Source organism: Rousettus aegyptiacus, unplaced genomic scaffold (genome assembly GCF_014176215.1).
Source record: "Rousettus aegyptiacus isolate mRouAeg1 unplaced genomic scaffold, mRouAeg1.p scaffold_m13_p_9, whole genome shotgun sequence".
NCBI lineage: Eukaryota > Metazoa > Chordata > Mammalia > Chiroptera > Pteropodidae > Rousettus > Rousettus aegyptiacus.
Window position 1 is genome coordinate 24,728,956 of NW_023416312.1, and position 27,766 is coordinate 24,756,721.

General features: G+C 38.9%; 1 protein-coding gene and 1 pseudogene across 5 annotated transcripts in view; one reads left to right on the forward strand and one right to left on the reverse strand.

Moving 5' to 3' along the window:
• The first annotated feature begins 10,687 nt into the window (after positions 1-10,687).
• Positions 10,688-27,766, forward strand: part of USP9X (ubiquitin specific peptidase 9 X-linked) — a 119,584-nt gene continuing 102,505 nt past the window's right edge. For 2 of the 5 annotated variants that reach the window (XM_036227206.1, XM_036227207.1), the window contains exons 1-2: positions 10,692-10,964; positions 12,901-12,983. The gene's annotated coding sequence lies outside the window, so the exon portion shown is untranslated. Of the gene's footprint in view, positions 10,965-12,900; positions 12,984-27,766 lie in introns of all 5 variants that reach the window. The other 3 variants (XM_036227205.1, XM_016156567.2, XM_016156566.2) reach the window with 3 other exon arrangements.
• Positions 11,590-26,674, reverse strand: LOC107516634 (annotated as a pseudogene).

Sequence of the window (27,766 nt, forward strand, 5' to 3'; positions counted from 1 at the left end):
GTATTTAAAGCCATCGAACAACATTAATTGTAAAACTATATATACAATAATACTGAATTTGATTCATTCTACAAAGTACATTTTTTTTACATCTCCACAATCTTTAAAATTGGAAGGAATCTTACAACAATATAGTCTTCATTATTGTGATTGACAGTGTTTTCTTTCTTTGCTAGTGGCACTTAAAATAATGGTGTATCATATAGTTGACGGCACCTCAGATTCGATGAAATAGTAATAATAGTAGGAAAAATGATGATGATAGTATTGAGCACTTAATATTGTGCTTCAGACACTGTGCTAAGCCCCTTCCATGATTATCTTTATATGTGGTTATAGTATAGAAATATTAAGAGCGCAGACACTGGAGCATGACTGTGTAGGTCTGAATTTTGGCTCTGAGCTTACTAACCACATGATCCTGGCCAGATAGATGCATTTTATACTTCAATAAAAGAGGAAAGCAAACCAAAACAAAAAGTTTAAGAAAAAAAAGGGATAATCTGTCTCCTGATTAAGAGAAGAAAGTAAGCATACAATGATAATCACTGAAGCATTTTTGTCTAGCTTTCTTTTTGTTTAGTGTTAACATGGTATACTTTTCTCTAGCCCTTTACTTTTAATTGTTCTGTGTCTTTACATTTAAAGTGGGTTTCTTATAGGCAAAAATAGTTGGGGTTTGTTTTTTTTTTATCCGCTCTTGACAGTTTGTCTTTATTTGGTGTTATTTAGACCACTGATGTTTAAAGTGATTATTGATATAGTTGTCTTAATATTTACCATATTCGTTCATGTTTTATGTTCATTGTCCTTGTTCTTTGTTTCTTTCTTTTTTTGTCTTCTACCCTTTTTTCTGCTGTCTCTGATTTTAACCGAATATTTTATATGATTCCATTTTTTTCCTCTCTTAGTATATCAATTATACTAAAGAGGAATTTTCACTCAAAAGGCTAATCAGCTCTTTGTTCTGCTTCTGTAGGTATGCTTGCTGCAATAGGCCGCACTCGAAATTAACTAAAGACTCATCTTTCCTTTTGCTTGTTCTAAGCAACAAATGTAACTGCCTGTACTCCCTAGCAGCTCCCGTGCTTTGTAACTCTTTATAAATGCCTGCGACCCACAACAACTCCCTGCTTTGTGACTCTTTGTAACTGCCTACAACCCATAGCAACTCCCCGCTTTGTAACCATCTGAGGACAAATTAACCAGTCAGCCCATGCAGAATAAGTTCTATATAAGGAATGTTGCAACTGAGCTGGGGCGGGGGCTCAGATCTTCAGAGTACTAGCTCCTCTGGGACCGCTAGCATAATAAACCTGAGTTCTCCAGCTCTCCTGAGTGCTGCTTGGTTTCTCGCGGGTCTGATTTTTGCAACTTTTCTGCAACAATACTTTTTTTTAGTGGCTGCCCTAGAGTTTGTAATATATATTCACAAGTAGTCTAAGTCCACATTCAAATAACACTATACCACTACACTACTTTATGAGTAGTGCAAAGTACCTTATAACAGAGTACTCCCAATTCCTCCCTTCTATTATAACATTGCTGTCATTCATTTCACTTACCCATAAGCCATCACGCTTACGTGTTGCTATCATTATTGCTAACATCGCTATTATTTATCTGTTAGATCAATTAAGAATAAAAAAATAAAATATTTTATTATGCTTTCATTTATTCCTTCTCTAATGCTCTTCCTTTATGTAGATCCAAGTTTATGATCTATATGGTTTCTTTTCTTTCTGGAATAATTCTTTTAATATTTCTTCCAAGGCAGGTCTACTGACAATAAATCCCCTCAATTTTTGTTTGAGAAACTATTTCCTCTTATCTTTTGAAGAATAGTTTGGCTGGATACAGAATTCTAGATTGTATTAACACTTTAAATATTTCATTCCACTCTTCTCTCTTGTTTGCTTGGTTTCTGAAGAGAAATCCAATGTGATTCTTAATTTTGCTCCTCTATAGGTAAGACATATTTTCCCCTTTGGTTTCTTTCAAGATTTTCTCTTTGTCTTTGATTTTCTACAGTTTCAGTATGATATGCCTAGACATAGATTTTTTTGTATTTTTGCCGCTTGGAATTCTCTGAGCTTCCTGGATCTGTGGTTTGGTGTATGTCAACAATATTGGTAAATTTTCGGCCCTTATTACTTTAAATATTTCTTCTGTTCCTTTTTAAATTTCTTCTCCTATTATTTCCATTATGTGTTTGTTAACATTTTTTGTAATAACCCCACAGTTCTTGGGTATTCTGTTGTGTCTTTTTCATTTTTTTTTTCCTCTCTGCATTTCAGTTTTGGAAGTTTCTGCTGACATATATTCAAACTCACGTATTCTTTCCTTGACCGTGTCCAGTCTACCAGTGAGCCCATCAAAAGCATTCTTCATTTCTATTGCAATGTTTTTTATTTCTAGCATTTCCTTTTCATTCTTATTGTTTCCAACTTTTTGCTTATTCACCTGTTCTTACACGTTGTTCTTACATGTTGTTTCCACTAGAGCTCTTAGCATATTATGGATTTTTAAAATTCCTGGTTGATAATTCCAACATTTTTGCCATATCTGAATTTTTTTTATTAATTTGATTTTGATGCTTGCTCTGTCTCTTTAAACTATATCTTTTCCTATTGGTATGCCTTGTAATTTTGTGTTGAAAGCCAGACCTGATGTACTAGAAAAAAGGAACTGTGATTAAATGGCCCTTTAGTAATGTGGTAATAATGTGTGGGGGAGGAGAAGCATTCTATAGTCCTGTGATTAGGTCTCAATTTTTTAATGAGCCTGGGCCCCTGAGTAGTAACCTTCACTAGAGCTTCTCATTCCTTCCCCTCCCTCCCTTTAGATGAGACAGTATGGCTAGAGGAGGTTGGAATTATTTCCCTTCCCCCATGTGGAAGGTTAGATGGACACACACACACCCCACCACCACCACCCCCTCACCACCCCCCCCCCCCCACCATGGGTTAGGCTCAATTTAGGCACTGGCGAAAAAAACTTGTCTCCGTTGAGGGCAGACCTTTGTTTGAATGCTCCGGGTATATTTCAAAGAGGTTACTTTTCCCCATCCCCTGCTGAGAAGAAGGAAGGGAATTTTCTCCAGTCTATATACCCCTGAAAATGTGGTAGAGCTCCTAGGGGTAAAAGTTACAAAATTTGGGGGCCCTCCTAAGCCCGGCTCCCTCTACCCAGGCTCCGCCCCCGCCCCCAGTCATTTACAGTTCAAGTTTTCCTACTGTGGTAACTGGCTCCAGCTGCAGGCTTCTGTTCCAAGGCTTCTGCTCTGGTAAGCTATGATTCTTTGTATTTGCCTGTCTCTCCAGTTGTGGCGGGGCAGCAGACCTGTAACTTCAATTTTTTGATGAATTTAAGAGGAATTATTGATATTCAATATATTTGACTTTTTTTGTTGTGAGGATGGGAGTGATGACTTCCAAGCTCCTTACACGTTAGACCAGAAACTGGAAGTCGGCATTTTCTTATTAATAGCAAAAGATTAAAAACATGCCAAATGTGCATCAGTAAAGGACTGGCTATCCAAATTATGCTGCATCCACCCAGTGGATACAATGCAATAAAAGTAGTCAGTTCTAGATGTCCTGATATTAAGTGAAAAAATGAAAGGTGTAGAAAATAAATAACATGCTAACATTTGCTGAATGTCCTTTGAAGTGAATGAATGTTTTAAAAAAAGATATGTATACACACTGCTTATTCTTCAAAATGAATAAAGCAAATGCAATTTAAAAAGATTAGTGGAAAATACACCAAAATTATAGCTGTTGCATTTTAGCATTATGAGGGATTTTTGTGCCTCAATTTTGCCAACTTCCTTAATTTGGTTACATTATTTCTGTAACTTTTTAAAGGACTATTTATAAAAAAAAATCTGGAAGGAAATACAAGGGTCATTGATTTTGCTGATGGGAGAAAGTAAAATTTCTCCTGTTTGCCAGATATTTTTTAATGTCATATTACATTTACAATAGTGGGTTTTTTGTTTGTTTGTGACACACATGCAGGTTCTGTTTAATTTAAACTTCTGGTGTCCAGATTAGGTAAACTCAGTAAAAACCCCTTTTACAGAATGGTGCTTGGACTAGGCCTACTTCTGTTGGTTATACCACCTGTTACACTACCATTTCTAGCACATGTTTAAAAAAGCTATCATAAATTACTATTTTGATATGCAATCCCATGTTGAAGGACTTGACCAAACAGAAAAGACTGGCTAATTTGGAAATAGTGTATTTTTTTCTCCAGTCCTTGAGAACCGAGAGTAAGCAATGCAGCCATACACAGTAGCACCTTTTGCAAATAGCCACTTGAGTCTGCAAACCCAAGAGCTGTGAGGTCCTCTGCACTACCTAGGGCAACCCGCAAAAGAAGGAGTCCTGGAATGAACACAATAACATAAAGAAGAAAGAATTGATGCTATATAGTTGACAAATTGTTTCTATTTTTTCTAAAAAGAATAAATTTTATACAAAAGAATGAGGCAAAAAATATGCCTAAGAGCCAAGAAAGAATAGCTGTTTCTAGCAGTCAAAAATGCAATATTTAGAATACAAAAATGAAAAACCGAAAACCTCACCAATTTTGGTTGAAAGCCTCTTTGTATTTGTGAAAAATTTGAATTGCAGAATATATTTAGAGAAATAGTATTTTGTTACATTATTATATATAATTATATTACATGTAATATATAAATCATAATACATATTTTTATAGAATATGTATGTATTCTTAGCAGATGAATTCTGTTTTAAAAGTCCTGAAGGAAGTAAACTTGAAACTTCAGTAGCGTGCAGTAGAGTCACAGGGGATGGGTCACATCTTTAACTTGAATCCCTAGCCCTTCCACTCTTGATTCTAAAAAGCTCTGTGTGGAATAGCCCTCTGGTCATTCCTGTGCTGGTTTCAGATGCCTTAGAGAAGCTACTTTAATTACTAAGGATGATCTAGGAGTTGAGGAAGCCTCTGATTTATAGTCATTTGGTCAGAAGCATAGGTGACATCTTGGATTTTCAATTTGTATTTGAAAGGAGAAGGGACAGTATGGTAGGATTGAGCCCTTAATTATACCCAAAAGGTGGTCACTGAAACTTCCAATCTATAGCTGGTAGTTCAGAAGCACAGATGACAACCTGGATTTGTGATTGTCATCTGAAGGGGAGGACAGTCTTGTGCAACTGAATGCTTAATCTGTTGAATCTGGTAATATCTCTGGATGAATAGTGTAAAAATTGAGTTGAATTGTAGGACACCCACTGGTGTTGGAGAATTGTTAGTTGGTGCTGTGGGGAAAGACCACCCTCCATCCACTCACGAGTTGAAATTGGTTATCAGAACCTTAGAGTTTAACAGTGTCATATTTTCCGGAATATGCAGTAATATGTGCAAATTGGAGTAGACTTGGAAGACATTCTAGCAAATGAAAGAGATGGTTGAAATTTTGCTTTTTTACAAAACTTCTAGGCTGGCCAAGAAGAAATAGGGTGTACTAAGACAGAAAGCAAGATGGAGCTGAAGCTTTACCAGGCTGCAATCATGTAGAGAGAATATAATGAAAATGTGATTGATGTCTGACTTGAATTACCAAGTGGTCAGTGTCAGTGAGTGCAGTGCAGTTTTGATTGTGAAAATGGTTGCAAAAATGAGGTTGACTGCAGGTCCACATTTAACTCATGAGGCTTATGTTTTAGCTAGGTAGGACCTGAAAAATTTAGACTCTTCTGGACAGACACGTGGACAGAGGAGAAGAGCTATACTACTGTTTAGGAGTTCTGAGTTTACTAGAACTAGCATAGTGTCAGGAGTGAGGCCGAATTAACACCTCTTAAATCCTGCTGAGGCAATTCACCTGTGCCACAAACTGGTGATAGGAAGAGCCAGGTTTCCCAGGAAGCATAGTTGTTACTCTCCAACTAGGAAAATGTGTACTTCTTAGGCCTAGATGGAATAAACTAGGCTGTGCTCGTAAAAAATGAAAAAGCTCAGATTATTTTGCACTGTGGTGGTTTACATAAAATATATAAAACAGAACCCTTCAAATTTTAAATAAAACCCAAGAGATCCAAAAAGTCTAGAGTAAAAGGAGTGAAATAATACCCTGGATTCTGTCCAAGTCCTTGGGCTGGGATAGGTCAATTTCAAAGAGGTTCTCCCAGAGCAAGATGCACAGACTATTTTTAAGCATGTCTGTTCAAGGCACTGGTGTCCCAAATTCAATAGAATATTCATGAGCAATAGCATATTATCAGCTGTGACCGTTTATATTTTAGTTTGTTCTCCCTAGCTATGTCCTCTGTCTATTGTCATGAAAGAAGATGAAATAAAACCATAGTCTTAGATTCTTAGTTATCATTTTGTTGTATTAAAAATACTAAATCATTATGGACTTGCCTCATTCCATTTAAATCACAAAGGTGTCTCTAGGAGACATATTCCTCCTCTTTTATATTAGTTTAGCCATTAACCCGAAGGACATTTCCATGGGTATGAAGCATTTACCCCCTTGTCTATGAAACTTTGAAGTTCGTAGCCCTGAAAATATTAAATAATCTCAACCTATCCAGGAAATTCTGTTAAGATAAGTGACCTAGTAAATGATGAGTATACTTATCAAGAATTTTTTGGGGGCAAAATAAAAGTGCAATGGGAAATTTTATGAGGAAATGTGATAAAATAAACCTTTGCCCCATCAAGGCAGAACCAGGAAGTAAAAAAATTACAGTTTTAAAGCTAAAGGACAGGTGTTAGGAAAGAGAAACCAAAACATAGGAAATAAGGAGAAAGGACTGGACTATATGAACTTTAAGGAAGTGCACTGTGGCATTGAACCAATTCTTTGAACTCAGAACTGTTCATTTCCTATCCCATTAACTGAGAGTGGAAGGTGTCAAAAGCAGGCAGTCCTATAAGTAGGTGACACCTACCCTGGGAGCCAAGGTACACACTGGGTAGCTCCACAAAGCATGGGAAGGAGTGAGTTGCTGGTGAGTTTGACTTGATAGACTAGGTCCCCTTAGAACTGCTAGTGGGAGTGTAATTTATGGGCTAAACCATTTGAAATTGAATTTTTTCCCACTTTTTAAAAATTAAGATAAAACATACATAACAAAATTTGTCATTTTAACCATTTTTACGTGTACCATTCATTGGCTTTCAGTACATTGACAATGTTTTGTAACCATCACCACTTTCCGTTTCCAGAACTTTTCATCATCTCCCCCCCCAAAATGCCATACCCGTTAAACGATTACTCCCCATCCCCTTCTCACTCCAGCCCCATGTAACCTCTATTCTACTTGCTCTATGAATGTGTCTTTTATAGGTACTTCATTAAGTGAAATCATATAATATATGACCAGTTGTGTCCAGGGTTTTTCATTTAACATAATGTTTTCAAGGTCCATCCATGTTGTAGCATATATTGGAATTTCATTCCTTTTTTTAAGTCTAATTAATATTCCATTGTGTGTGTGTACCACATTTTGTTTTTTCACTTATCTGTTGGTGAACATTTGGATTGTTTCCACAGTTTGGCAACTGTGAATAATGCTGCTATGAACACGGGTAGACAAATATCTGTTTGAGTCCCCGCTTTCGATTCTTGTGGGTACATACTCAGGGATGGAATTGCTGGGTCATATGGTGATTTTATGTTTAGCTTTCTGAGAAACTGCTGAACTGTTTTCTACAGTGGCTGCGCCATTTTGCATTCCCACCAGCAATGTACAAAAGTTCTAATTTCTGCACATCCTTGCCAGTACTTGTTATTTTCCATTTACTATTTTATTTTTGATGCTATCGAAATGGAATTGTTTTAATTTCATTTTCAGGTTGTTGATTTCTATATAAAAATATAATACATTTTTTTAACGTTGCTTTTATATCCTGCAACCTTGCTAAACTCGCTTATTAGCTCTGGTAAATTTTTTATAGTGAATTCCCCAGGATTTTCTCCCCCCTCTCTTTAACTCCCCGCCCACACACACTTCCACCCCTGACCTATGGATCTTGCCATCTCTCTTTTTTAAGAACTGGATCTCTGAAGGCAGGGTGTCTCCTCCGCACTCGCCTAGCTCTTGGGGAGCCGGGCACACTGGGGGTATGCTTCATGGCTCCACCTGGGATGCGAACCCAGGACCTTGTAAAGCAGACGTGCTAACCACTACACTACAGAGCCACCCCCAGGATTGTCTATATAGCAGATCATGTTATCTGCAAATAGAGGTAGTTTTAATTGTTCTTTTCTTACCTGGATGACTTTTAGTTCTTTTTCTTGCTCTGGTTTGAACTACAAGTACAATATTGAATAGAATTGGTGAGAGAAGACAGTCTTGTTAAAGGTACACTTTTTATAGGGTTAGAAGGCCTGTGTTCAAAACTTACCAATTCTGTCTAGTGATTATGGGCAAATCACTTACCCTTTGTTTCCTTAAAATCAGCGATAGCAGTTATATGTTCAGGCTATCACACAGGGTTCTGAGGCTTAAATAAAACAACCATGCAGTTAGCAAACCTACAGTGTACGTGGATAGAGGTGTCTTATTCTCTAGGAGCTCATAAGCTAGTGGACAAGCCATTTATGGAAATAATTATAAAAACAAGATAAAATACATTATGAATTATTAGGGCTATGAAGTGTGTGACCTGGACAGCTTATTAGATAATTTTTGTGGTGAAAACTTTGTATAATCTTGTGCTATAGAGACAAACTTTTAAAATTTAGTAATATCGTCCTCTCACTGTCACTCTAGTTTGGATTCCATTGTAACAACGCTTTATTACAAATTAACATACTTATAGCATAACTAAATCCAACTCTGTTCTATACAAAACATAATCTTGTTTTGTGGGGTTTTGCTGTGATTTTGCATACAATTTGGTGTCCAGCGTTTTTAAGGCAAAAAGAAACCTGTGGTAAACTAGGAACTGCATTTCTTTTGTTCATTCGGGCATCAAAATTCAGGTTAGTCTGTACAGAATAGTTCCAAACACTCACATCAATTTGAGATTAGCCTGATAACCTTCACTTTGGCATATAAACTTAGAATATAGTCCGTGACATAGTGGATATCATGGGTTCATAAGGCCCTTCCGGGTTCTAACACCGAACTGTCCTCATGATTTGACAAAAAAGCTTGATCTTGATACATTTAGTACTGCCTAGTCGCTGTTCCTTGCCATCTGTGGTAGTTCATAATTTTTTTTCTTTAATGTTCTAAGGGCTCCTATGGCTAAAGGGTGGTGGGTGTTAGGAGTCTTTAGTGTTTTCAGGTACTGATGCTGCAGGATAAAGTGAATGAGTTGCTCAGAGCACCGGCTTCTTTGGGTGGGGGAAGGCCACCACTCGAAACTCCTCTTCTCCGGCTACAAGAGATAACCACACCTTCCCCCTATCAACGTGGAGCAGGTGGCCAGGCCCTCGGGACTTCGTAACACTGTTGTCCCCAAGGTACCTGCCCCGTGGGTCCGGCCGGTTCACCGGCCGCGTGACGCGAGTCAGCTGCGCCGCCGGGCCCCTCAGGCACCACGGGTGGGACCGCCCAACGTGTGGTCTGGAGATCTCATCTTCCTGCTACCCCTCCCCCCACAATCCCGGAACTGGGGGAGGCCGGTGACGTCATCATCCGGGCATTAGTCGGCGGGGCCACGCTTCACAATGGAACAAAAACAAGCGGCCCAAGTCAAACTCTGAGCGACGCGGCCGCGGCTCGCGCGATTAACCCTGTCCTGGCCACACACCCTCCCAGTTTCGATCTCTCGGCTCCTCCACCGGCGTGGTATGCCAGATCCTTTCGGGCTTCTCTTTCCCCATTCCTGCCTGTCCTTGTGCCACCTCTGCCCATACAGTGCTTCAGAGCCAAGGACCGTGGAACACTGTTCCTGGTCATAGCGCGACCTTGGAGGGGCGGGCCGGAAGAAACGGTACTGTTTGAACAATCTTTACCGCATTGTCTTCCCCTCCCCCACCCTAGCTTTCCGGGTTCCAAGCGTCTCGCTTGCTTTGCTCTCCCGGCGGCACGCGCCACTCTCCCTGGCTCGACGGCCCGGGGTGGAGGAGGAGCTGAGGGAGCAGCTGAGCGAGAGGGGGAAGGGAGGAGGAGGGCCGAGGGGCGGGCCACGTGAAGGGCGGGGCTTGATGGGGGCGGGGACCTCAGGGCTTTAGGCGGTGCTGGGGCTAGTGGGTGTCTGCGCCGCCGCGCTGTTGCCTCCGCCGCCACTGCTGCTGCCGCCGCCGCCGCTACCGCCTTAGCCACTGGCCAAGCGGTTTTTTTTTTTTTTTTTTTTTTTTGGTTTGCCGGATCCGCCATATTGACGAGGACGGGCATCCGCGGTTGCGGAAGCTAGTCTCCGTCGCCGCCGGAGCCGCAACCTCCCCTCACCCGGCTGGTCCGGGCCTCTGCTGCTCCGAGCTCCTCCCTGCTTCGTTCAGTTCACAGGCGTCGCGGGAGCCCGTCGCTGCCGCCTCTCTCGCGGGAGGCGGCCGCCTCAGCGCCCGGTGTTCGGGTTGGCTCCGGGAGCTAGGAGCAAGCCGTGGTTGGGCGACCAGGCCCGGAACGGGTGCATAGAAGGCGACCAGGGGAAGGTGAAGCCGCCACTGCAGGAGGAGGAGCTGGAGGAGGAGGAGGAGGAGGAGGGGGTGACGCAGGAGAAACGCACCGCCCGGAGCCCGTCTGAGCTCAGCTAGAGCTCCAGCCTGAGGGGAGAAAGGGGGAAGAGGGCCGCCGCCGGTTGAGGAGGAGGCGGCCACTGCTGCTGCAGGGCGGGCGCGGCGAACTGCAAATTCCTGCGCTCTTGTGCAGCTTCCCAGTTCTCAACGTCCGCTGCAGCCTCTCGACACACTTTGTTGCTTGTTCCCCCCGGCCCTGGGATGCATCCCGGGTCGGCCTTGTCCCGGGACTGAGCCGCCTCCGCGTGCCCTGGTTCTGAAGAGAAGACGCCTGTGTCGTGCGGTGAGTAGCTAGCCGTGCCGGGACGACGCGCTTTTCCGGGGCCAACAGCTGGACCTCGGTGAGGGGAGGAGGGCGAGGGGTGTGTGCGTGTGCACGGTTCCTCCTTCGGGGGCCGCGGGCCGGGCAGGGGGCTTCCCCGTCCCCCTCCCCAGGCCCCGGGCCGGGCTAGCGCGCGCGGCGCGGGTCGGGCCGCGGAGCTGGGTTCTCCGCGGAGCGGGCGTCCCGGGAGCTTGTGTGTGTGTTTTGGACTGTAAGGGAAAATGGCTGACGGCTCCGTTCCTCCCCCTCCTCCCCTTTCCCGTCCTGTCTGGGGCCGAGTGGGAGGATGGAGTCTCCGAGCGCGACCGGCAGCCCCCGCATCCGCACCAGGGGGCCCTGTCGGCGCCGGGGACTGGAGGCCCTTGCCCCTGGTGCTCGCAGTTCCGCGGACTGGCGGCTGCTCTCCTCACCAGTGTCGTTCCACTTGACACCAAACGCCATTACTGAGGTGGAGTGATTTGGAGCTGTAGAGCTAGGCCTCGGCTACGCCTGGCTATCAGGCCCGACGACTTGTCCGCCTCCCCTCACCCTCCTGCGATAACCCTCAGCTTCTCCTCAGCCCCTTGGTCTGCGAGCCAGAGCCCGGTTATCGGCCTCCTCCACCTCCTTCGCACGCCTTCACTTGCTGAGGGCCAAAGCCGTGAACGGTGTTTTGATGCAGAAATCTCTTCCAAGCTTGTTTGGACCCCCCACCACCTTTCTATTTTTAACCGTTTATACCAGAAATAGTAGTATGTGCGAGTTTGTTAATGACAAAACCTTCAGATTCTTTTGATGTGAGGCTTCAGGGTTGATAAATGGTTTATTTTTCATTCATTGTGAATAATTAAGTTAAGAAGCTGTGGAGCAGGTGTATACACGATTTGTAATATTTGTATGGATTTCGGTGGCGACTGGAACTTACCCGATAATTTCTTCAGATTTCCCATAGCACCTACTTAAATTAAGCGTATTATATCTTGAAAGTTCCAGTTATAACGTTAATTGGATTGTCCACTGTTCAGTTTACAGGTGTGTGTACTTTCAGGTTGTCTTTCAATTTCAATGAGGGAGTTGTAGATTAAATATTCATGCATTATTTTGGGGGGAGGGAAATATTTTTAGCATTCTTTCCTGGAACTCCATGAGTCCCCTAAATCTACATAATGTTTGTGTATCTTCTGAGGGAAAATTTTGGGGTGCAACGATTAGGAAACTTCTCGGCAGGTACTTAACTCTCTTGGAGCTCATTATCTGATCTTAGTGATTATATGGTAAGGACTGGTTAACCATGACTAGCTTGGCTTTCTTAATCCGTACACTTGGACTTTATAAAAATAGACTACCCGCTCTCCTTTAGATCTCACTGGTCTAATGATTTCAGTGGGCTGCCATTTTGGTTTCAGTAAATGCCTTCCAAGTTCTTTAACATTTATGTATTAAATAATTTGACACACATGTCACCATTTAAAACTCATGTCCCTTGTCATACTTCTAGCCAGTGTTTGGATAGAGTGAAAACCAGAAGTATTCGGAATTGGTGTACCAAGGGTGAACTCAAAATGTTTGGTAGGGTATTATGTTTTGCTCTGTCTAATTAAATACAGACTTTTGGACTTATACGATTTTTTTTCCTTGTCCTTTTCATGTGAACATTTAACTTTTAATTCTTAATGTGTTATTTTAATATTCTTTTGTTTGCTGAGCATGGCAGTTTCTGAGGGGGGACGTTTCTGGAGGAATTAGGTAACAGCAAGAGCAAGTACATGTGAAAATCTAAATTCTTCAGAAAGTAACTTTGAAGGGCAGATTTTACCTTTCACTAAATTATTGGGGTCTCTTGTTAATGTTCCATAGTTCTCTCGTTTTATCAATGGAATGTTCAAGTAGGATTTACTTTGGATCTTTTTTCTTCTAGGGTCTTGAAATAAGTTTTCTGACATCTCAAGAAGATGAGAGATTTCGTGGAGATATCCCCAAAGATATATTTTCTTTGACATGGTATTAATAATATTCTTACAGATTTTGAAACGATTATGAATTTGCTAGTCATGAATTTGATTTTGATTAATTGGACAGAAGCAGGCATTCATTTAGCTTTTTTATTTCATAAGGTCAATTTGAAAACTAAAAGTTTTATACTTCAGTTTCAGAACTTTAATATTAAATTCAGTCTTCATTTAAATCAGGTTAAAGAAAGTTGTTTTAAATAAATAGGGATGTGTTTGGAGTAATTACTTGGGGAAATCTTATTCTGTGGTTATAGAGCTAGTTAATTTTATTTTTAATTTTAAAAGAATGCTTTATAATAGCCTGAATTATATTTACCCTCTTGCTGATATGTTTTCTGAATCTTGCAAAAAAATTTTTTTCAGCAGGAATTTAGTTTCCATTTGGTTCTTTTAGAAGCTGTGCATTTAAAAGCTATTGTATTTATTGCTAAATTGTCACATTTTAACATAAGCTTTAACATTAGTATTTGGGAAAGGGTTTAATGCATTGGACCTCATTCCTGACTGCACATTAGAATCACTTGCAGGGATGGTTAAAAAAATACTGATGCCTGGGTCCCACTCCCAGAGACTGATGCATTGATTTGTTATGGGGCCTGGGTAAAGGTATGCTTTAAAGCACTGGGTTATCTCTCGTTCAGTCAGGGTTGAAAACCACTGCATTATTGCTATTAGCATGTTCTTATTGAATTTTCAAAGGGATAAATAAGATGGATTTTTTTCCCCTCAACTCCTTCCGGTTATCAACATTACCGTAATTTATTGAGCATTATGTGCCAGCACTATGTTAATATAAATTAAATATTTTCCATTTATTAACTTAAGTAGATACTATTATCTCCATTATACAGATGATGGACTGAGGTCTGTCAGTCTCAACCAGCACTACTGTGCCACGTTAATGAAATAATATTGATTATAATTTTTAAAAAACACTTAGAATTTTTGGGTTGTTTCCTGTACCAGAGTAGCTTTTGATTAAAAATTTTAATAAAAACATGACAGTAGCCTGCAATTTGGGAAATACCTTGGTTGGCCAAGGGAGATGCTAAAGTTTTGCAGCAAATTGGTTCTTTCCCTTCCATATGTCTCCCAACATGTTCAGGTTGATAGCTTAGTTGTGTGTTGATGACTAAAATAATGTTAGGCAACTTAACATTCTTAAAAGATCCAGGCATTTGTCTTCCAGTAATTTATTTAAATCATCCCATAAGTGAATATTTAGTGCCTTGAACTTCTATTATTTCAATACGAGAATTCTGAGTTTCACTTAGCCTAGTTTAATATCAGTGTAATTTTCACAAAGTTTTCTGAACTAGGTTTTGTTTTGCATTTTTGTAGTATTGTTTGATAATATTATGGAATAAATGAAATAGCAAGAACACCTTTATTGTTTATTTCTCTTAGTTCCCCTGGTACATTGTGCTAAGTTCTGTATTGAGAGAGGTGGGGAAACTGATTTTCTATGTCAGCTGTGTATCAGAATCACCTGTGGAGCTTTTTAAAAATGTATTTGCCTAGGTCTTACTCTTCAGATTATAATTGAGTAGGTTTGGGGTGGGAACGGCATTAAAACAAACTCGAGATGACTCATGTACGGTTATCCCCCCCCCCCCCCCCCCGCCCCAGTTTGTTTTAGGGAAAGATCTGAGACTCTTCTGAGTTTGTGTCCTACCATTAGGCAGTAATATTCTTGCTTGAGTTTAGTTTTGTCAGTCACGCTGCCAAAAATTCCAGACACATACGTGGCGAATTGTTTCAGACGTTGGATAAATAGTTGGAAGAGACTGGGATTCCACATAGAATTTTATGTGTGTGTGCATGTGCGCACACACTATGTACGTATGCATATATAAAATATATTCGTTACTTCTTACTAAGCATCCTAGAGTTATGGTTCCAGCTCTAATAATCTATTAAGGCATTAGTTTTTTTCTGTTTTTTGTTTTTTATCCATTCAACAAATATTTATTGAGTATCTGCCATGTGTCAGGCTTATCTAGAAGCTTATGTAATATGAAGTGAAGGGCATTGGACTAGCTAATCTCTAAAGTTGTCCTAGCTCTAATTTTGTCATTATTGTGCCTCATAGGAGACTGAATTAAGTTGGTATAAGAAATGTACCTGGTTATGGAATTTTCCTTTTACCTTTCAGTTTCTTTAAATAATTAAATAGAATTTCATTCCAAGCTCCAGTCTTCAGTGAATCCAAATATCAGGTACAGTGGAAATAGATTCTTTTAGAATTCTTTGATACTGGCTTCAGGAATCCCTGTACTTAATGATGATTTTAATTTGGGCCAGAACTTATATACTCTGGTGTCACACCTTTCTCTTGCCATTTCTTTTTTGTATTAATTAATGTTCTGTCATTTATCTTTACACTTTGTGTTTTTTCTCTCCGCTCCCCCCCCAGATGATTTGATTATTTTCATCCTCCAATTTTTTTTAGGTTCATGGTATCCTTCTGGTTAGACTCAAGACCGTAAGTCCACTGATACATTCGTAGCACCTAGAAAGTGTCTGGCACATAGACATTCAATAATTATTTGTTGGATAGATAGTTTACCATATTCTTGGTTTGATTTTTTTTCCCCCACCCCCTTTTTTTTGGCTAATTCTCTTCATTACTTAGTTACTTAACTTGACCTAATAATCCTGAAAGGTGTCTTAGATCTAGTCAGACTCTGGTTTTCAGATGATGAACATGGTTCAAAGAGGTGAAGTAACTTGACTAAGATAACATGCTGCTTCATGAAGCTATTTCCATATTCAGCGAGTCACATTAATTAGTAAATTCTTAAATCCCATTTATCTTTGTAGTCACTCTCAGAAAATTCACACTTAATCTCTCTCTGGTAATGGATAATGAGGTCATAGATTCTGTCCTTTATCTTTTGTGTATTACAGAGCACATAGTATATTTACAGTAACTGCCTGAATGGTAAAATCTGAGGGAATATTTGATTCCAATACCTGGAACTGCTTGTACAAAATTAGTATATTACCGCCCCTTTCAGTTTATCCTTTCTTTAATCGATCATATAAGCTTTCAAGACTTTTAGACTCATGTTGGCTAACTATTATCAGAGAAATTGTTTTTCTGGGGGTGATTTTGAGCCTCAGCTGCAGAGCCTGTGTAGTGGGAAGGAAAGAATTTAATTTAGGTTGGGGAGACTGAGTGAAAAAGATAAAGGGATTAAGAAGTGCAACTTGGTAGTTAAAAAGTAGTCCTGGGAATGTAAAGTACAGCATAGGGAATATAATTAGTAATACTATAGTAACTATAGTACCAGGTGGATACTAAACTAATAGGGGAGTTCACTTTGTAAATAATATAAAATGTCTACCTACTGTGCTGTACACCTGAAACTAATATAATGTCAACTAATTGAAAAATTAAAAAATGAATACAAAAATAATTTTTATTTTTAATTGCCAAAAAACATTCCAAGATACAGCGGTCTTTTATTCCAGATCTAAAGTCCATGGCTAAATAAAGTGGGCTGTGTATAGCTTTGATAAATGCAAATTTACAAATATATGTTGCAGTTCTTTATACAATTTCAGGAGGTTTGTGTTGCCCACTAAGCCCATTAAAACAAACAAAAAATTGGAAAAAGAAAATTTAAGAAGAAAGGAATATTTGACTTTTCTCCCTTTCCTATCCTATTGATGCCCATTACCTTTCTATTGACTTTGGTGGTTTATTGAGAGTTGTAAGTTGAGGTTTTTGGTTTTATCTCTTTTCTGGTCTTTTGTCTGAACTATTTAGAATTTTTAAGTAAGTCTACTCAGTTAACTTTGACAGCAGAGAGTGTGGAAGTTATTGTATGGCATTAGACCCATACTCTACCTAATAGTTTTTTGTTTCTGATTAAGGTAGTATAGAAAGATTGGGTTACTCTTCTTGATAACACCTCTTGAGTTCAGAGCGGGGATCAGCAAACTTGCTGTAAAGAACTGGGTCATAAATATTTTGGGCTTTGTACAGTAAGAAGCAAAATAAATCAAGGATATTAGGTAAATTTTCTATTGATGAAATTCAAGATATGATAATGCAGTACAGTTTGCAAGTCAGGTCTAATAAGACTAGAATTTTGGGGGGCTGATATTATAGCATTTTGCTTAATCAGGGTTTAGTGTTCTTTGCCATCAAATCGACGTAAATATTCCTGTGTGAAAATCATTCTCAGCTTGTGGGCTATATAAATAGGAGGCTGGATTTGGTCTGTTACTATAATTTGCTAGCCCTGGTTTTAGAGTAGTGGTTCTCAGACCTGGAGGGCTTGTTAAAACATTGCTGGACCCTGCCCCCAGCATTTGACTGGCTTGACAATATACATTTCTAATAAGTTCCCAAAGTATGGAACAACCCTGGGAGTTAACTGGTGTGGAGATCAACTTTAGCGTATCCTACTTCAGGCTTACCATTTTGTCTTATTAAAAAAATTTTTTTTTTAAGTTTGTACTTTATTTTAAATTGAACAATTGTATGTTAAATGCCTGTTATATGCTAGGCATTATACCAGGTAACAAGGATACAAGGTGAGCAAAACAGAACTGTCCCTGCTATATATACAAGAGTGACTTCTAAAATCAATTTCCATGTAAATGTCTAACCATTATACTATATACCTGAAACTAATGCAATATTAAATGCCAATTGTAAATGAAAAACAAATTTAAAGAAATTACAAGATAGTAATAGTAAAAAAAAAAAATCAATTTCCACAAACCTTTTAGAGCTAGAGCCTTAGACAATATCATTTTGAAGACAGGGCAGTCGTGTTTGATATTCAGTTGGAGGAAAGTAAATTGGAAAGAGGCATTATCAAAGTATTTCATGTCTTAAGGGATAATGTTCTGTATATAGAAATCAGAACTCCAAAGCTTACTTTTAAATACTTAAATCAGTTTATTATTTGATGGAAAGCTTTCTAAAGTAGTTATATCCTTTTTGTAATTTTTATTTGATTATGAAATTAATGTGTTCTGTTAAGTTTTGGAGCAAAAGCAAAATACACAAACCCCCCCTCTGATAATTCTATCATGTTGAAACAGTATTATTAGATGTCGGTTGAATGAGAAGGTTCTCATCAGTTACATAATGAATTTACCAAGTCACGTCCTCTACCTCTCCTTATTCCTTGCTCAGGACTTAAGTATGTGCCATTTGTTCATTCTGCTTAGTAGAGACACTGTTTTCATGTCCGTCCTCCTTCCCCAGCTCCTTTTTTAGATACTGCTTTTGTAAATACTGCTCAATATTCTCATCTGAAGTTGATTTTAATATAACTTTCCAACTTAATTTCCCACTGTTTTCTTCCCTCGTCCTCCATTTACTTGATTTTCTCAATTCTCCATACACTCCCAATGCTTTCCTACTTCTGATAACTTTGTTTCTTTAGTATATATTTTTTTAGGGGCTTCCTTTTTTTTTTTTGCTAGTGCCAATAACATCATGAACATAATTTAATTGTTCTTTGGCCTGTTTTTTATGCATCTATTTTCATCTTCAGTGGCTACTGAGATTTATAGGATGGTTCATGTACTCTAAAAGGCTCCAGGTTTTTTTGAGTTAATTTTTTTAACGGCCATTTTTTTCAGTGGTTATTTTCACTGTTGTCAGTTGTGGTTTCAGTCTTAGTTTCCTCCCATTTTATTGTGTTGTGGACTGGGAAATGAGATAACAGTACATATTACAATTGTGTGTATGGAGAGTGACGATCTCTTAAAAGAACTTCGTGATGAGCTTTGCTTCCTGTTTCTGTACCCTTTCCCATTGAAAAATGTTAGCTAATCCTCAGTTGTGATATATTTGACTTGTATAGTCTCCCCACGTTAATAAAATATATGTAACATCCCTGAACCTCCTCCATCCCATAAGTCAAGTCAGGCTTCTGTCCATACAGAAGGTGCTTCTTTTTATTGCAAGGTGGTATTGCCTGACTGAGAACAATTCTGTTTTTAGCAGTTCGATGTATTTGTACAATAGTGTCTTGTGAGTTAATTTGCAAGTTCAGTTTTTGCTCCTTTGTAAAAATGAGTGGAAAACAAATGCATCAGCTAGAGGTCTCAAATTTAATATCTCTGAGACAGGGAAGTGATTAGGGATATGAATCTTTAACCTTACTGGGTTAGATTGTTCTCATTGGTTATGCTGGTTGACTTTGTTCAGTGGTGAATGAAATAATTAGAATGAAATAGGAAATTTAGGTGTGGCAAATGTGTAATAAAGCTTATTTGAAAGATGAAGTGTAATTAGGGATTTTAGAATACTTGCCTGCAGTCTGACTCTGAGAGTTGGAAAAACCCCTAGAAATATGTGAGTCTGTTGTTTGGCTTTGAAGTATTTGATTACTGTTACAATTTTAGGAATATGTTATCTATGAAAGGAGGGTACTGCTTAGATACAATGTTTGCCGAGACTTGTGGAAATGACTACAGAAAATCTTATTTACTCATATAGTGTGTCCTTTGTAGATACATATTAGTCAATTATCCAAAGTTCTTGAGATTTTGACTTGGAGCTTGCTGAGCTAGGGTGAGAGGGATTGTGGGTCCAGACCAAGGGTTGGCGAAGGAACTTCATGTAGTGCCTGCAGGTGTATGCTCTGTCTGATAGTGGATATCATTATCTGAGCTATATATATGTTAGCTGTCTCAAATTAGTCCTACTTGAGGATTACCTCAATTATTCTCAGTTCATCATGGGAAGAAGAATCATGTCAGTGAAAGGAGAATCATGGAAAGATTCTTTGGCTTCCATTCATCTACACAACCACAGAATCACATTCTTATCTCTTCCTGCTCTCTCCCCAAATAGTGCTCAAAACTCTTACCATGCCAGTTCTACCCAAAAGAGGTTGTTTTGACATATTTCCATCTAAGTTTCCAAGGTTATTGCTTGTTCTCCCATGTAATCAAACTACACATAGTTGAATGGGTGCTCCAGCCTGTCCTATTTCCATGGCTTTACTCTTGGAGCTCCATCGCTCCTTTATGACTAATATACAGTGTCTTAAAGTATTTTCTGATTTTTTCCAGTTGGAAATGGTCTTTATTATATTCTCTGAACTTCAATAGCATTTTTTCTATGCTTTTCTTTTAGGCTTAACTCATTCTACAGCTTTTTGTTTGTTTGTTTTTAAATTCAGAAACAGCTCCTGGAGAAGATGGCTCTAAGAAGTTTCCTTAGGGCTCAGCTGATAGTCCCCAAGTCTGAATTGTCATTTGTGTGTGGTCAGAACCTTCCTCAGTCTGATAAAGTGTAGTAGGTAGTAAAGAGCTTTAATCTCAAATGGCCTGGGTTACAGTTGTAAGGAACTACTCTGCCAATTAGTGAGCAAGTTATTTAACCTCAGTGAAATTGTAAAATAAAGGATTTGGACCGGGTGATTGCTATCATAACAATTGAATACATTCACTTAATACCATTCTAGCACAAGGGTATATAAAGATGATTAGTCTTTACTTTCTAGGCTCTAATGTCTAGTGGGCCATTCAGTTGTTTATAGTGTGATAAGTACTATATTAAACAGAGGTGTGAAAAATGGAGTAGTATAGATAAATCATAGTTTGAGATCGAGTGAGGTTTGCTGGTTTTCGAAGGTATACTATTTTGGTGACCCGATGAATTAGAGCAGGGACTTCTGGCAGAGGGAGCAATTTGATATCATGGTTTTTAACCTCAACACTATTGACAGTTTGGGCCAGATAGTTTTATTGTGGGGTGCTGTCCTTTTCCTTCCTGTCTTAACCCACAAAATGCCAGTAGTACCCCTTTGCTGCAGTTGTGACAACTAAAAATGTCTCCAGATGTTACCAGGTGTGCCCTGGGGCAAAATTTGAGAAATACTAATTGAAATGGAGGAATGGTAATGTAAAAGTATGTTTTCAGAGGAAAACTAGTACTAGAATATAGAAGGAACACTGGTGATATTGGGAGGGAAGTGATTATGGGAGATGAAACTAGAAAGGTAGTTTGAGGCTAGGTCACAAGGAATAAGTGCCATGTTAGGGTACTTGTTTTTTAGGTAATGAGATGGGCCTTCCAGTTTAAGGGAAAAGACGTGATTAAATTTGTGCTTGTTTTTCGGAAGATAATTCTGATGGTATGGTGGACATGTTAGAGGAGAGTTTGGGGTAGTGGGGGAATTGAGACAGTATTTTTAACAGTTTGACTGAGATGTAAGAGAATTGTTTAGAGAATGAAGTAAAAGGAATGAGATACTTGGGATTCCCCTTGTATGAGGGGTTCCTGCTAATTTGGCTTTTCCTTCTCTGTTGCTGAATGAAGTACTGAACTGAAAACAGAAATACCTTTATTGTCTTCCCCTTCTCTTTCAGCTCTTTCTTTCCTCATCTCCAATTCCCTCTCCCCACTGAGAGCTTCTGTCCAGCTCTGTTGAAAGGTCATTGAGGGAGAGGAATCTGAGTTATAGAACGATGATACAGTCATGTGTCACATGATGTTCTTTGGATCTATCACGGTGGCCCATAAGATTATAATGGAGCTGAAAGATTCCTGTTTCCTAGTGATGTCATAGCAATTGTAAAGTTGAAGTGCAGTACTCACTTGTTTGTGGTGATAGTGGTTTAAACAAATCTGCTGCCAGGCATGTAAAAGTATAGCACAGATATGTATAGTATATAGTACTTGATGATAAACAAGTGTTACTGGTTTATGTATTTACTATACTTTTTATTATTACTTCAGAGTATACTCTTTTTACAAAAGAGTTTGCCGTAAAACAGCTTGTCATGTTATGATGGCAGCCTATTATATCTCATGTTTACCAAGTCTCTTGATTGCACCAGTTTCTTTTATGCTTGATCTAATAATCTCTTGTTGTTTTGGATGGTAGCAAGCTGTGCAGGCTTGTAGCCTAGGAGCAGTAGGCTACACCATATACCCTAATGTGTAGGTGACTGTGCCATCTGAGTTTGTGTAAGTACACTCTGTGATGTTCTAATAACAAAGAAATCATCTAATGATGCCTTTCTCAGAACATATCCCTGTCGTTAAGTGGCACATGACTATTTTCCCAATGTGCCTGTTACTTAAGCAGTGGATTATCAAAGTATATGCCTTTTTTACCACACCTACTCACCCCAAATATAAGGGACTAGAATTTGGCCTCTGGAGAGTATTAACTGTTGAGCAAGGTTTGGGGGCCTTCAAAGGTGTACTGTTTTACATCTACTACTCTCCATGGTTTGTGTAGGTGTTATTTTACAGCTTTAAAAATAGATTGATGCACAAACAGTTGCAAGTATTCCACTGGCTCCTATTTGGGGAGGGTGTTTTTTAAACAGCATCTGTATTTTCAATGAAAATGGTGTAGTCAGTGGAAGAGTACAGGACTTTGAATTAGAAGGGCTGCATTTTAGTTCCAGTTATCCTGCTCTCTGTGAGTCACATAACTTACCTGTTGGGACCTTTTATCAGTAAAACCAAGGTGTTGGAGAAGAGATGACTTTAAGCTACTTTTTTTTTAAGTTAAGAATTTTTATCTTTCTCCCTAGAGATATGGGAAAGATATGGGAGAAACGAGTCTGGAGAAGAGAAATTTTCAAGTACTGAAGGAAAATAAGAAAGGTTAAAAAGTTGATAGGTTTATGAGTAGTTGGATTGACAAATAAGGGACGGATAATATAATTGAATGTGTCATCATTTGGTCACTTATTCTCAAACTGACTGGTCTCAGGACTCCTTTGTAATTATCGGGAACCTTAAAAGAATTTTCGTTTATGTGGGGTTATATCCAATGGTATTTACCGTATTAGAAATTAAAACACATTTACAAATTTATACATTTAGAAGTAACAAAACCTATTACATGTTAATGTAAATAATATTTTTATGAAAAATGGCTTTTCTAGAACAAAAATTAATGAGAAGAGTGTCATTTACATTTTTGCAAATATCTCATCTGACTTAATAGAAGACAGCTGGGTTCTCTGTCCGCTTCCTTCAATTTGTTGCCATATAATACATCATGTAGCCTTTGGAAGAACTCCACTATACACTTGAGAGAGAATGACAAAATGGCAAATAATGTCACCTTATTATGAAATCAATTTTAATCTCTTTGATCTCCTGAAAGGGTCTTAGTGGACCACACTTAGAGACTCCTAAGGGAAGTCTGGCACTATCTTTTGAGAGCCTCACTTACTATAAACTTTTACCATTTTAAAGAAATTTTTATTAGCATTTGCTGAATTTATTCCCAGGCCATAAATTTTTGTTTCTTCTGGGATATCTTTTTCTTCTTTGCAACGTCCTCTTGTGATTTAGGAACAACTTGCTCTTTTTCAATAAGCATCATCTCAGTGTGGCAGGGAGAGCTCATATAAGGGTTAATATGCCCATAAGCTCTGTGAGTTCTGCGCCACATCTTGGAAGCTTTGTTCACCTGGATATGCTCAGTGACCAGAGAACCTACATCTAAACCCTTAAGTTCAGCATTACTCTGCATTTTTAAGCACATGCAGCAAAAATTCACTCTTTGCGGGCCACCAACCCTGTGTCCAGCCTCACTGTTTGGCCTGGACATATCTATCAGTGCCACCATTTTAACGACGGAATGGCACATATGGTTTCTGTAAAGTAACATCCTTCAGATATTTGGTGGCTTTTCAGATGTGCATATCTTGATGGCCTGGGTGTTTCACAGATGTTCTTAAAAGAAAAACAACGATTTGAACCTCTTGATTTGTTTCATTTTGTGGGGTTTTCAGGGTCAAGTGAATAGTGAACAATTTTCAGAGATCATCAGGCCACTTACAGGAAAATTTAAATTTTTGCTAAAGTTTTTGATTGAGATACAAAGTCTTAAGTGTGTAGTTTGCTAAATTTTTACAAATGTATGCATCTGTATAACTACCATTGAGCCAATATACAGAACATTTCCAGCATCCCAGAAGTCTCCGCATGTGCCTCTTATCTCCCCAATTCCTCCAAAAAACACCCCACAGTATTCTGACCTCTATCTTTAAGCAAATTAGTTATGTCTGTTTTTGAACTTCACATAAATGGGATAATACAATATGCACTCATGAGTCTTGCCTCTTTTGCCTAACACACGATTGATTAATTTCTTTTTCATTGCTGTGTAGTCATTATATGAAATATACCATGGTTTATTTATCCATTCTACTGTTGGTGGACACTGGATTGTTTATAGTGTTTTCACTAATTATAGAGTGTTGCTGTGATTACTTTAGTACTTGTCTTTTGGTCATCTTTTGGCACACACCCAGAAGTTGCTGGGTCATAGGATCTGTGCGCATTTAGCTTTAGTAAATACTGCCAACCAGATTTCCCAAATAATTGGTTGTACCAGTATAAAATCCCACCAGCTTGTTCACATTGCTCTTCCTTACCAACACAGTATTGTCAGTCCTTTTAACTTTAACCATATTGATGGAGATTTAGGAATATCTAATTGGGGTTTAAATATTCATTTGCTTGTATCTGTTGATGTTTAGAACCTTTTCATACATTTATTGGTCTTTTGGCTGTTTAACTCCTACCTATAAAATCTGAAGTTTGGCTAGTAGACAGCTTGAAGTCTTGTAGTTCAGAATCACCAGTTGAGAGGATTCTCAAATAAGATTTTTAAAAATGAAAATCTATTAGTGACAAAAGGGAGGTTAAACACCCTGTTAATTTTAAAAGGTATGCATGTTTGGTTTTTAGAATATGTCTGAAAAGATACTTGCTCTTGAGAGATTCAGTACTTCAGACTAAAATATGGCCTTTGACTATAAACCAGGAAGGCAAGAAATAAGTATTGATGAGGATGCAGAGAAAAGGGAACTCTTGTGTACTATTGGTGGAAATGTAAATTGGTTTAGCCACTGTGGAAAAAACAGTATGGAGATTCCTCAGAAAATCAGATAGAACTACCTTATGACCCAGCAATTCCACTTCTTGGTATTTAACTAAAGAAAGTCAAAACACTAACTTGAAAAGATATGTGCACCCTCTTGTTCATTGCACCACTATTTACAATAGCGAAGACTTAAACAACCTAAGTGTCCATCAGTGGATGAATAGGTAACAAAATTGTGTGTGTGTATAAATATGAATATAATTCAGCCATTAAAAAGAATGAAATCTTGCCATTTTTGACAACATAAATGGACCTCAAGGGCATTATACTAAGTAAAGTAAGTCAGAAAAAGACAAATACCCCCATGGTCCTTCTTATATGTGGAATCAAAAACAAAACAAAACCCTAGATCATAGATACAGAGGGGGTAGGATGGGTGGAAGAAATGAGTGAAGGGGAGTCAAAAGGTTAAAAAAAATTATTGAAAGTCAAAAGAAAAAGTTTATTCAATTTTGCATCTGTTCCATTGTTCAGGGCTTTTTTTATGCATCACAATAAATGTCTAAGTTTAGCTATTTTTTGTGTGAAATTCACTCTGTGAAATGCATTTTAAAGAATTTACTTGGCTATCCTGCTTTTTGTGGTGGTGAGGCTAGACTGATTCTATTTTCAGGGTCTGACACAGAGTAGGTGTTCAATAGCGTCACCAAGACAAACAAGTTATCTTTTTCATATATATTTTTTTTACCCTGTTTTTAATTATTGAACTAGATTTCACCTATATAAACATGTTTTAAGGAATGGGCAAGGAAAAGATAACACTTGAATACTCTTAAGACTATCTGATTTTTTTTGGTAAGATTGCATATGTTTTAATCATTGGCGAGCTTTTTGAATAGGCCAAATGTTCTTCATTAACATTTAGCTCCTAATGCCAGAGATATGAGGTTATGCATACCACTCAGTGGTACTTGAGGTTATTGCTGCTGGTCTGATTCTGAACTACACTATTAACATTGACTGCATTAGACTATTCTATACTGTTTCTTATACCTTTTCTCCTCAGTCCTTACAGGCTCGAACTTAGCCTACTACTCATCTGTATCCTTTTAAGATACGACTCAAATGTTCTCAGAAATTTTTGTAGATACTCTGCCTTCATTTAAGTTACTTCTCTCCTTTTCCAAACTTTTTACTAAGGAAGAATTGGACGCACAAAGATGTAAGTAAACTCCCGTCAACTAGCTTTAATTAATGGCTATTCTTTTTAACGTACCCTCTCATTTTAAAGCAAATCGCAGACAGTATTTCAAATGTTTCATATATTCTAGTCTAATTTAGATGTTCTTCCTTGGTGCTCACATTGTCCTCTATTGTAAATTATAGGTTCTTAACATAGTTCTTAGATACTCTTTTTCTACATTGTAAACTTCTCAACAGTAGCTAATGTGTAGCACATATATGAAGTTCTTTCAGCAGTGAGCAGCTGGCATTGGCGTGTGCTGCAGTTTTTCTTGGGCAACTCTACAGTCTGCAGACCTCAGTATGTCCTGTGCCTTTTGCTGAGTGACTCTAGGTTCATCACTGGTGCCAAATTATAATCGGCATTAATCTGGTGAACAGCATTTGCTCCACCCTAGTGACTCCCTGAGACCCACCTCATCCAACTCACATACTGCCTAGAACTCTTTCCTCATTGAGCCTGACAGCTGCTGGCAACAAACAACTCACCTTGGAGTGCCTTGAGCCTTTTGTTGAGCTCTGCCCCAGGCCGTGTACCGATGGCAGCCAGCTTCAGTTCACAGCATGGCCTCCCACGCGCCTCCAGGTCCAGCATAGGCAGCTTCCAACCACGGATCACTTTATAGTTCCTACCAATTTGCTCCAGTCCAGTTATAGGCAGTGGCTGGCCTTGGCCTGCACCAGAGCCCCTCCCAAGAGGCCTCAGAACACATGTCTCGGTAACTAGCTTCAGATCACAATAGAGCACCACCTGAATAGCCTCATAGCAGCATAACCAAAGGGTTGGTCTTAGCAGATACCAGAGCCCACTGGGGCAATTCCCACTCTGTGGAGCCAGCCCTCGCACAGCAGCTCATACACTGTGGTCGTGGCCAGTCACAGCTTGAGGGTCAATTCCACCCACTCACAGGCTAACAGCAATTAACAGGAGAGAACCCCAGGAAAAGGAACTAAAAGAATGAAACAAAGGCAAGAAATCTGCCAGATACAGAATTCAAAACACTGGTTAGAAGGATGCTCAAGGAACTTAGAACTTCAATAAAGAGATAGTAAGCATAAAAAATGACATAGAAACCATAAAAAATGACAAGTCAGAAATGAAAAATACAATAACTAAAATGAAGAATACACTACAAGGAATCAATAGCAGATTAGATGAAACAGGTTTGAAGCAGCTGTTTGAAAGACAGAAGACACCCAATCAGAACAGTAAAAAGAAAAAAGATTTAAAAAGTGAGAATAGTTTTAAAGAACCTCTAGGACAACATCACGTGAAACAACATTTGCATCATTGGGGTACCAGAAGAAGAAGAAGAAGAGAGCAAGGAAGGCATTGAGAACCTATTTGAAGAAATGACTGAAAGTTCCCCTAACCTAGTGAAAGAAATAGACATACAAGTAAAGGAAGCACATAGTCCCAAACAAGATGAACCCCAAAAGGCCCACACGAACACACATCATAATTCAAATGGCAAAGGTCAAAGACAAAGTTGTTTTTTTTTTTTTTAGGCGAGGCAACCCTTGGTTGACCTCGCAGATTATCATCTTACAATCCTTTATTTTTAATTTTTTTTTATATTTCACACCTACAACACTACAACACCTGGTCTTCCTAAGTGGCCTTCCGTCCAAGTACTAACAAGGCTTGACCGTGCTTAGCTTATGAGATCAGACAAGATTGGGGACA